This window comes from Macaca nemestrina, chromosome 10 (genome assembly GCF_043159975.1).
Source record: "Macaca nemestrina isolate mMacNem1 chromosome 10, mMacNem.hap1, whole genome shotgun sequence".
Lineage (NCBI taxonomy): Eukaryota > Metazoa > Chordata > Mammalia > Primates > Cercopithecidae > Macaca > Macaca nemestrina.
In genome coordinates, this window is record NC_092134.1 from 39,790,062 (window position 1) to 39,802,177 (window position 12,116).

General features: G+C 44.3%; 1 non-coding gene across 1 annotated transcript; it reads right to left on the minus strand.

Moving 5' to 3' along the window:
• Positions 1-9,816: 9,816 nt before the first annotated feature.
• On the minus strand, positions 9,817-9,917 carry LOC112427069 (small nucleolar RNA U13). The gene has a single exon (XR_003018523.1). It is a non-coding gene; the product is annotated as a small nucleolar RNA U13 (small nucleolar RNA).
• Between the last annotated feature and the right edge of the window lie 2,199 nt (positions 9,918-12,116).

A 12,116-nucleotide genomic window follows, 5' to 3' on the forward strand; every position in this document is an offset into this window, starting at 1 on the left:
TAAGGGCTATGGAATGAATTGGAAGCCTGGCCTGGAATGGAAGATTTCTTTCTTTTTTTTTTTTTTTTGAATGTCATTCTTTTGCCCAGACTGGAATGCAATGGCATGATCTCGGCTTACTGCAGCCTCTGCCTCCTGGATTCAAGGGATTCTCCTGCCTCAGCCTCCCAAGTAGCTGGGATTATAGGCGCTCGCCACCAGGCCGGGGGAATTTTTTGTATTTTTAGTAGAGATGGGGTTTCACCATGTTGGCCAGGTTGGTCTCAAATTCCTGACCTCAGGTGATCCACCCGCCTTGGCCTCCCAAAATGCTGGGATTACAGGCGTGAGCCATCTCGCCCGGCTGGAAGATTTTTTGTAATTTAGGTGTCTTCCAAGATGCTTGTAAAGATGGCTCATATCATGTCTTCTTTTCTTGTTAGGTAGAAGCATTATATTTTCTGTTTCAAAAAAAAGTTTTAATATTTATTATATGCTAAGAGTCTTGCTCTGTTGCCCAGGCTGGAGTGCAGTGGTGCGATGCAACCTGTGCCTCCTGGGTTCAAGCGATTCTCCTACCTCAGCCACCTAAGTAGCTGGGATTACAGGCATCCACCATCATGCCCAGCTAAGTTTTGTAGTTTTAATAGAGACAGGGTTTCACGGTGTTGGCCAGGCTGGTCTTGAACTCCTGACCTCAAGTGATCCGTCCACCTCAGCCTCCCAAAGTGCTGGGATTACAGGAGTGAGCCACTGTACCCAACCAATTTTTTTTGAGACAGGGCCTTGCTGTGTTGCCCAGGCTGGTGTTTTGTTTTTTTTTTTTTTTTTGAGATGGAGTTTCACTCTTTTTGCCTAGGCTGGAATGCAGTGGTGCGATCTCAGCTCACTGCAACCTCTGCCTCCCAGGTTCAAGTGATTCTCCTGTCTCAGCCCCCTGAGTAGCTGGGATTACAGGCACACCCACCCACCACACCTGGCTAATTTTGTATTTTTTGTAGAGACAGACTTTCACCATGTTGGCCAGGCTGGTCTCGAACTCTTCACCTTAGGTGATCCACCAGCCTCAGCTTCCCAAAGTGCTGGGATTACAGGAGTGAGCCACTGCGCCCGGCTGAAGCATTGCATTTTCTCCTTAATTTTTTTTTTCTTTTTGTAGAGACAGGGTTTCTCTATCTTGCCCAGGCTGGTCTCAAACTTCTGGCCACAAGCAGTCCTCCTGCCTCAGCCTCCCAAAGTACCAGGATAACAGGTATGAGCCACTACCCTGACCTCTTCTTAACTTTTAAAAATAGTAAAATATCGGCCAGGTGCGGTGGCTCATGCCTGTAATCTCAGCACTTTGGGAGGCTGAGGCAGGCGGATCACCTGAGGTCAGGAGTTCGAGACCAGCCTGACCAACATGAAGAAATGCCCTCTCTACTAAAAATACAAAGTTAGCTGGTCGTGGTGGCATATGCCTGTAATCCCTGCTGCTCAGGAGGCTGAGGCAGGAGAATTGCTTGAAACTGGGAGGCGGAGGTTGCAGTGAGCTGAGATCATGCCATTGCATTCCAGCTTGGGCAACAAGAGTGAAACTCCGTCTCAGAAAACAAAAAGGTAAAATATCAGCTGTGTATGGTGGCTTATGCCTGTAATCCCAGCACCACTTTGGGAGGCTGAAGCGGGTGGATCACCTGAGCTCTGGAGTTCGAGACCAGCCTGGCCAACATGGTGAAACCCCATCTCTATTTATAATTTAAAAAAAAAATATATATATATATATATATATATAAAAGAAAAAATAAAAATGACAAAATAGGGCCTAGGATGGTAGTGTGGCACACTGGTCAAGAGTAAAATTAGCGGTCCAGGTGTGGTGGCTCACACCTGCAATCCCAGCACTTTGGGAAGCTGAGGCATGTGGATCGCTTGAGATCAGGAGTTTGAGACCAGCTTGGCCAACATGGTGAAGCTCCAGTTCTACGAAAAATACAAAAAATTATCCAGGTATGGTGGTGTCTGCCTGTAGTTTCAGCTACTTGGGAGACAGAGGTATGAGAATCCCTTGAGTCTGGAGGTAGAGGTTGCACTGAGCCGAGATCACGCCACTGCACTCCAGCCTTGGTGACAGAGCCAGATCCTGTCTCAAAACGAACGGACAAACAAACAAACAAAAGAGTAAGACTTCTGGAGTCAGCCAGTCTGGGTTTGTGTTCTGATTCCACCTGTGTAAACTTTGAGCAGATTATTTAACTTGTGTAGGTCTCACTTTCCTTATCTTTAAAATGGACGTTATAATAATATTACCTTATCACTAAGAATGGCTGTGATGACGAAATGAGATAATGGCACAGGGCAAGGCGCATATTAAGCTCTCATTAAGTGGTAGTTTAATTTTATTATTATTAGATACTTGTTAAATATATGCCTGATGGCTGGGTGTGGTGGGTCATGCCTGTAATCCCAGCACTTTGGGAGACCAAGGTGGGTGGATCACTGAGGTCAGGAGTTCAAGACCAGCCTGACCAACATGGTGAAACCCTGTCTCTACTAAAAATACAAACATTAGCCTGGTGTGGTGACTGGTGCCTGTAATCCTAGCTACTCGGGAGACTGAGGCAGAAGAATCTCTTGAACCTGAAAGAAGGAGGCAGCAGTTAGCCAAGATCATGCCATTATATCCAGCATGGGCAAAAAGAGTGAAACTCTGTCTTTAAAAAAAAAAAAAAAATTATATATATATATATATGCCTGACAACTAGGAAATTTCTTGGAAAACTTTGCAAGAAGTAATGCAATAGCAATATTAAATAAATAATGCAATAGGAATATTCATAAATTTACCCAAACTATTTGTTTTTAAACTAGAAATGTTTGCAAATTGCTCAATCGATAGTTTGGGCAGTTCATGTGGTTTTCCTGAGCATTCTGTTCTCTTTCAGGTCTTGCTTCGAGTTAATTAGATTCTTTGATCTTCCACAAATGAGTTGGCATGTGGGTGCTTGCGAATTTCATTTTCACTTCAACTGCTTTTAGGGACTCCTCTATCACAGTAAAAGTAGGAATGTCAAGTTTCTTGTCCAAAGAATAGGTTTTTTTTTTTTTTTTTTTTTTTGAGACGGAGTCTCGCTTTGTGGTCCAGGCTGCAGTGCAGTGGCCGGATCTCAGCTCACTGCAAGCTCCGCCTCCCGGGTTTACGCCATTCTCCTGCCTCAGCCTCCCGAGTAGCTGGGACTACAGGCACCCGCCACCTCGCCCGGCTAGTTGTTTTTTTTTTTTTTTTTTTTTTTTGAGACAGAGTCTCGCTCTGTCGCCCAGGCTGGAGTGCAGTGGCCGCATCTCAGCTCACTGCAAGCTCCGCCTCCCGGGTCTACGCCATTCTCCTGCCTCAGCCTCCCGAGTAGCTGGGACTACAGGCGCCCGCCACCTCACCCGGCTAGTTTTTTGTATTTTTTTAGTAGAGACGGGGTTTCACCGTATTAGCCAGGCTGGTCTCGATCTCCTGACCTTGTGATCCGCCCGTCTCGGCCTCCCAAAGTGCTGGGATTACAGGCTTGAGCCACCGCGCCCGGCCGTTTTTTGTATTTTTTAGTAGAGACGGGGTTTCACCGTGTTAGCCAGGATGGTCTCGATCTCCTGACCTCGTGATCCGCCCGTTTCGGCCTCCCAAAGTGCTGGGATTACAGGCTTGAGCCACCGCGCCCGGCCAGTTTTTTTTTTTTTTTTTTTTTTTTTTTTTTTTTTTGAGATGGAGTCTCGCTCTGTCACCCAGGCTGGAGTGCAGTGGCCGGATCTCAGCTCACTGCAAGCTCCGCTTCCCGGGTTTACGCTATTCTCCTGCCTCAGTCTCCCAAGTAGCTGGGACTACAGGCGCCCGCCACCTCGCCCGGCTAGTTTTTTGTATTTTTTTAGTAGAGACGGGATTTCACCGTGTTAGCCAGGATGGTCTGGATCTCCTGACCTCGTGATCCGCCCGTCTCGGCCTCCCAAAGTGCTGGGATTACGGGCTTGAGTCACCGCGCCTGGCCCAAAGAATAGGTTTTAACTCCACTTACATTTTTTTTCCAGAATCTTACAGAAAAATATTTCTTTTTTGTCTGTTATTTGCAATGTGCAAAGCCAGTAACTGACCTTATGATCCTGTTTTCATTCACAGTTTACAAACACTACTGTCTATAGTCTATGATTAGTTTTTTAAAAATTAAAAACATTTAATTGCTAATTAGTAAAAAATATATATGTAAGGGTGTTGGAGAATATGACTAAGTGGTCCTCAAATACAATGAACAAAAAATATGCTTACTATTCCAAGGAGAACTGAGAAAAATATGTAAAATATAAAAAATGTCTCTCATTACCAGGTGTAGTGGCACGGCCTGTAGTCCCAGCTACTTGGGGGGCTGAGGCTGGAGGATCGCTTGAGCCCTGGAGTTTGAGGCTGCAGTGAGCTAGGATTGCGCTACTACACTTCACCCTGGATGACAGAGTGAGACCCCATCTCTAAAAAAAAAAAAAAATTTTAAGTGTCTCTCAAAGCTAAATGTAATAATGGAAGTCATTTATTTTGACATTATCTTCTGCCTAAATTTTGTGTTATTAAAATATTATTTTTTTCTATGAAATATTGGTTATTATAGAAAGTACTGGGTTTTAAAAACTGTTTTGATTTGGGAAAAGTTAAAAAAAACAAACAAGCAAAGAAAACAAACCCATATTGATTTCCTAATTCTTCTTTTAAACACTGATTTTGGAAGTTTGAAAGTCTAAGAACCAGCTAGGTGAGGTGGCTCAAACCTATAATCCTAGCACGTTGGGAGGCTGAGAGGCAGGAGTATTGCTTGAGGCCAGGCATTTAAGACCAGCCTGGGCAACATGGCAAGAGCCTGTCACCAAAAAAAAAAAAAAAAAAAAAAAAAAAAAAAAAAAAAGAAGAAGAAGAAAGAAAAAAAAAGTCTAAGAACCAGGGATAATTATAATAGTGAACATTTATGAAAGGCTTACTATGAGCCAGGCCTATGCTAAGAACTTTACAAACATTAATCCATTTAATTCTTATAGCACCTCTAGGAGGTGAGAGCCAATACTATACCCCATTTATGGGTAAGGAAATGAGGAACAGAGGGTTAAGTAACCCAAGGTTGCACAGCTAATAATGGTAAAGCTGGGGCTTAAATCCAGGATTCTGAATCTAAATCCATTTCTTTTTCTTTTCTTTTCTTTTCCTTTTTTTTTTTTTTTTTTTTGAGAAAGGGTCTCACAGTGTTGCCCTGGAAGTACAGTGGTGTAATCACTGCTCACTGCAGCCTCGACCTCACGGGCTAAAGCAATCCTCCCATCTCAGCCTCCTGAGTAGCTGGGACTACAGGAGTGCATTACCATGCCTGGCTGATTTTTTTAATGTTCTATAGAGATGGTGTCTCACTTTGTTGCTTAGGTCAGTCTTGAACTCCTGAGTGATCTTCCTGCCTCAGCCTCCCTGTGTGCTGGGATTACAGGTGTGAGCCACTGCAACCAGCCACAGATTTGTTTTAAGATGAGTAAAGGCTCTACTTTTGAATAGTAGTCCATCTATGTGGGTTGACAGATGCCTTTTGTGTTTGTTTTTAAAAATAAGGGCCAGTTATTTGGGAGGCTGTGGTGGGAGGATCGCTTGAGCCCAGGAGGTTGAGAATGCAGTGAACTGTGATTGCACCACCGCATTCCAGTCTGGGTGACAGAGTGAGACTCTGTCTCAAAATAAAATGAAATGAAATGAGGATGCTGTGTAGATTGAGCCCACTTTCAACACTACCTGTCTGGTTATGATACAATGAGTGGTCCCATGTAGACTTTCTGGCTGTCCAAATCTATCAGTCTGTCTCCAGTCTATTGCTTCTACTAAACGCAAGCCAATTTCGTCTTGGAAAACTAGTTGTACTCTTTAGAATTCCCTAGGGGGATTCTTCCACATTATATTTTAATTTGTTTTATGTTATCAATGACCATATTAAAGGCTTTAAGGTCTAATCAACTAATATTCTCCCTTGAAACTACTAGAAGAGGTAAGTGAATTACCATCCAACATGGACAACACAAATAGCTTTTTTTTTTTTTTTTTTTTTTTTTTTTTTTGCATTTTAACAATGCTGAAGGCCGGGTGTGGTGGCTTATGCCCGTAATCCCAGCACTTTGGGCGGCCCAGGCAGGTGGATCACGAGGTCAGGAGCTTGAGACCATCCTGGCTAACATGGTGAAACCCCATCTCTACTAAAAATACAAAAAAATTAGCCGAATGTGGTAGCACGCGCCTGTAGTCCCAGCTACTTGGGAGGCCGAGGCAGGAGAACGGCTTGAACCAGGGAGGTGGAGGTTGTAGTGAGCCGAGATGGCGCCACTGCACTCCAGCCTGGGCAACAGAGCAAGACTGTGTCTCCAAAAAAAGCAAAGCTGAAAATGTGATTGCATTATGGTCTACAGGAAGGGGCAGTTAACAGACAATCATGAGTCCCGCTTCAGCTGTTCACTAACTGCGGGAGCAAGTTATCTTAGCTTTCTGAGCATTTGATTTCTTGTTTATAAAATAGAAATTATTGCCTTGCTGGTTTTTATGAGGATTATATGAGATACATTCAGGCAATCAACACATGTTGACATAAAGGTAGTTTAGCTAATTTAGATAAGGGAGTCAGGGAAGGTTCCGTCAATTTAATTTTCTATCTCTAGCCATCACCCCAAATACTGGAGGTAATTTCAGAGATTTCAGGTAATAAAGGAATAGGGAAAGAATTAGAATCTTAGACTCAGAAAATGTCTAACCTACATCTATTTAGAATTTTACAACTTAACATTAAAGGTAATATACTCACCTTGTGCTGTGTAAATCTTTCAAAGTTCTCTAGCCAAATGCAATCAATTTCACCTGACAAGACTAAAGACTATTCAAATAATGTGAATATAAAATATTATACAACTTTTTTCAACTGGGCGCCATGGCTTACACTTTAATCTCAGCATTTTGGGAGGCGGAGGCCAACAGATCACGAGGTCAGGAGTTAGAGAGCAGCCTGGCCAATATGGTGAAACCCTGTCTCTACTAAAAATACAAAAAAAATTAGCCGGGTGTGGTGGCACATGCCTGCAGTCCCAGCTACTTGGGAGGCTGAGGCAGGAGAATCGCTTGAATCCGGAAGATAGAGGTTGCAGTGAGCTGAGATTGCGCCACCGCACTCCAGCCTGGGTGACAGAGTGAGACTCCATCTCAAAAAAAAAAAAAAAAAAATTTTTTTCTAGTGGTTGCAATCATTTTATGGAATTCTGTTATTCTCTCTCTCTCCCTCGAAGTTTTTTATGACCCTCCCTGTTGAATTTGGGTCCACCTCCTGTAGGTTTCCATTATCTGCAATTTTCAAAGGCGTCTGGGATGTATGCTTCTGTCACGTATATGGGGCTCCCCCAACAGATCATTAATTTGCAATGAGCAAGAACTCCTCATGTTCCTGACAACCCTTACTATCCTGCCCCTGCACTCACTCACAGCTGTGCCACTGCAATCTGCTCTGGGATCCTGGGGCTACTCCCATCATGTTCTTCCCCTTCCTCCCTGTGTATGTCAGCCCAGACTCCAAGGACATTGCTCATCCTTTAGACTCTGATATCCACACGGCCTTGGATATCCCCATTTCTGATCCCATGTCTTACCCTTCCCCAAGTTCTTTTTTAAAAAAAATTTTTTAATTTTTATTTTTTTTGAGACAAAGTCTCGCTCTGTTGGCCGGGCTAGAGTGCAGTGGCGTGATCTCGGTTCACTGCAACCTCCGCCTCCGAGTTTCAAGCGATTCTCCTGCTTCAGTCTCCCAAGCAGCTGGGACTACAGGCGTGCGCCACCACACCCATCTGATTTTTGCATTTTTAGTAAAGACGTGGTTTCACTATGTTAGCCAGGCTGGTCTCAAATTCCCGACCTAATTTGATGCACCTGCCTCGGCTTCTCAAAGTGCTGGCATTACAGGCATCAGCCACCGCACCGGCCCACTCCCTAACTTCTGCAACTCTTCCATGGGGATCTCAGCTGTATTCTTTCAAATACCTCACTTCCTCACTTCTCTGAATGCTCTCTTTGCCTGCTTGCTAGACTGGTTCTCTTGAGCACACTATTCCCCTTGCAGTTGACGGCCATTTTCTCTCCCACACTCCTCAGACCACAGGCTTGCAAATGGGGTGAGTGTCCTGTGTCCAGGCCATCTTCCCTCCCACTCCAGAGCTCCCACTACCACCTCTGACTGTCACATCATCAAACTCTGCCCCACTGTGCTGCGGTCCTCTGATGCCTCCTCCTTCCCACACACGCCCTCATTCCTTCAAGATTCCTCTCACCTGCGCGGTTTCTCGCATCCTTCTTGATGATTGTTTTATCCTTACAGATGATTTTTTTTCAATACCGTATCTAGTCTTAGTGTTCTTAGGCTTCCCCTCTTCAAATGGCCTTGCACTCTTCAATGCCTCATGCCACTCACACCCAAAGTCAGTCCTTAGACTTCCTCATTACTAAAAACTGCAACCTGTCCACCAGCACAATTTCAAGTGCCAGCTATTATTGTTACCATTATTAATTTACAGAATTTGTTGAACGGGACCACTCACTCATGGGATTAGCACAGGCAAATGAATTACATTCTTTCAGCCCCATTGGCTCTATTCAGGGGCTGTTGTGTGGGTCGGTTGAGATCAGATATTAGTGGCAGGAGACTGGGAAAGAGCTGTAAGAAGGGCTAAACAATGAAGAGATTAATGGTGCTGAAATGAAGCCAGGAAGAAAGAGGTAAAGTCTGGGGCAGAGGAGTGTCGAACAGTAATCCATGGTGGAGAAAAAGGATGGCAGATCTGCACACCAGAAGGTGGGGCCCTGGAGAAGGAACAGTAAATAGATTATGAACTGGAGACCTGCAGGGTAAGCAAGGGTGGAATAGGGAGATTAAAGGCAGCCCTGGGGATCCAGGGAGAAGAAAAGGGGCTAGGGCACAGAGTAAGGGCTGAACAAATATTTGTTAAAAAAGTATATATGTGAGCCGGGGCGCAGTGGCTCACACCTGTAATCCGAGCACTTTGGGAGGCCGAGGCGGGTGGATCACCAGGTCAGGAGATCAAGACCATCCTGGCTAACATGGTGAAACCCCATCTCTACTAAAAATACAAAAAATTAGCCGGGCGAGGTGGTGGGCGCCTGTAGTCCCAGCTCCTCGGGAGGCTGAGGCAGGAGAATGGCGTGGACCCGGGAGGCGGAGCTTGCAGTGAGCCAAGATAGCGCCACTGCATTCCAGCCTGGGCAACAGAGTGAGACTCTGTCTCAAATAAATAAATAAATAAATAAATAAGTGACTCCAGGCTTAGGGTTTTGTTGTTGTTCACACAATCTATTTTGGATCAAGATGTGCAAGGGTGTCACATTTTAGGGGGGTATGGGGGTTGGGAAAGGGAGGCACGTTTCTTGCTTTTGTGCTGATTAGAATGGCTGGAGGTCTGGGCAGATGTATTGGAAGAGGGCTTCAGCCTTTTCAGGCTCTAAGCAGCTTTGTATCAGCAAGGTGTGAATTGGATTTGAGCACCCCCATCTTTGTACCTAGGTTAGCGGGAGGTGGCTACAGTAATGATGTGGTAGGCCTCTAAAGTTAGTTCTTGAAACCGTCCCTCAATAGTCCTCATATTGCTTGAATCTGGACTCCTGCCTACCTGGAAGACAAAAAAACTTTAGTTTTTCTGCTGTGACCTCCCTTTTGCTGTAACAGTTGAGGCCAAGATCTAGTTTAAAATGAAGAGATGTGTGAACAGAGGTGTGGCTCAGGGATTTCTCTCTCACTGTCTGTTTTTTTTTTTTTTTCATGCCAGATGGGTAATGTACCAACGTTGTAACAAGATTTGTGGTGGTACGTTTCACATATGCGTGTGAACACAATCATCATGCTCATGAACTACGAAAGGATTTTTTTTTAAATTAATTTTTTAGTAGAGATGACTGGGTGTCCATCTTCAGAAAGCCTTTATTTTATTCTATTTTCTGAAACAAAGTCATGTTCTGTCGCCCAGGCTGGAGTGCAGTGGCGTGATCTCGGCTCACGGCAACCTCTGCCTCCTGGGTTCAAGCGATTCTCCCGCCTCAGCCTCCTGAGTAACTGGCATTACAGGCGTGTGCCACCATGCCTGGCTAATTTTTATATTTATATATTTTTTAGTAGAGATGGGGTTTCACCATGTTGGCCAGGCTGGTTTTGAACTCCTGACCTCAAGTGATCCGCCTACTTTGGCCTCCCAAAGTGTTGGGATTACAGGCGTGAGCCACTGCACCCGGCCAGAAGGCATATCTTTATAATTTGCCTTATCACCTTCCCCTCTTGAGAAAATCTCATCATGGACCCTCTCTGGCCCAGTGAGCTATAGTCATTTGACCCCAGAGGAGAGCTGAAAATACGTTTTTCCTGGAGGTTCTGGTAGTTACCAGGAGTTAACAATTTCCTTAGTTGTCTCTTGTTTGGTTCTTATATCCAGAGGTGTACCCAAGGATTCTTCAGAGCTGTTATTTTGAGCCCTATTTTTATTGATTTCAATGCAGAACTATTCGGCCTGATTATTTTCAAGTTATTCAATTTGACAATTATGAAATATTTCATAAATAATTGTCTGTTTGTAAATTTAGGTTGATATTATGCAACTTTCAACATACTTTTTTTTTTTTTTTTTTTTTTTTTTTTTTTGAGACGGAGTCTCGCTCTGTCGCCCAGGCTGGAGTGCAGTGGCGCGATCTCGGCTCACTGCAAGCTCCGCCTCCCGGGTTCACGCCATTCTCCTGCCTCAGCCTCCCGAGTAGCTGGGACTACAGGCGCCCACAACCGCGCCCGGCTAATTTTTAGTATTTTTAGTAGAGACGGGGTTTCACCGTGGTCTCGATCTCCTGACCTTGTGATCCGCCCGCCTCGGCCTCCCAAAGTGCTGGGATTACAGGCGTGAGCCACCGCGCCCGGCCTCAACATACTTTTAAAATCCATTCTATGATATCAGTTAGCTTTGTTTTGGCTTTGAAACTTGCCCAAGGTCATACAGTTAGTAAGTGGCAAGGCTGAGATTTAAAAGCCTTGAAGGGACTGGGCAAGGTGGCTCACACCTGTAATCCCAGGACTTTGGGAGGACGAGGCGGGCAGATCACTTGAGGTCAGGAGATTGAGGCCAGCCTGGCCAACATGGTGAAACCCCATCTCTACTAAAAAATATAAATATAAAAATTAGCCAGGCATGGTGGCGGGCACCTGTAGTTCCAGCTACTCAGGAGGTGGAGGCTGGAGAATCGCTTGAACCCAGGAGGCAGAGGTTGCAGTGAACTGAGATCATGCCACTGTACTCCAGCCTGGGTGACAGAGCGAGACTCCATCTCAAGGGAAAAAAAAAAGGGGGGGAGAGTAGGGGGGAGGGATGGCATTAGGAGATATACCTAATGTAAATGACGAGTTAATGGGTGCAGTACACCAACATGGCACATGTGTACATATGTAACAAACCTAGACATTGTGCACATGTACCCTAGAACTTAAAGTATAAAAACAAACAAACAAAAAAACATTTTAGGGTTTGGACTTGAATTGTGACTCTGTTGTTCAGAAGCTGGGTACATTTCTTAGCCTCTGTTAAAAAAAAAAAAAAATCTAATTTTTGAGCACCTGCCAGATTCCAGGCACTATTCTAAGAACTTTTCTCATCTGTTAATTGGGAAAATAATCTTGAAGATGACGTGGGCATGCATGTAACATGCTTAGGGCAGAAGCTGAAATATTATAGGCATTTAATAATGTTAGTCCTTGTGATTGTCATTAGCCATCTTGTCTGCCAAGAAATATGACTGGCCACAAAAATGCAGCATTACCCTCGCCATTTCCATTTTAAATGGTACTCTTCTGAAGAACATTTGTAAACATGTCACCAATACTCTCTTTCCTTACATAATTAAAAAATAAACTTTTCATTCCATTTAAATTTATTTAAAACGTTTAATTTTAGAATAATTTTGGATTTACAGAAAAGTCGCAGGAGAGTAGAGAATTCCCCTGCTTCCCTTACCCACATCTCACATGACAATAGTACATTTGTCACCACCAAGAAGCCAACATTGGTACATTACTATGAACTAAACCCCA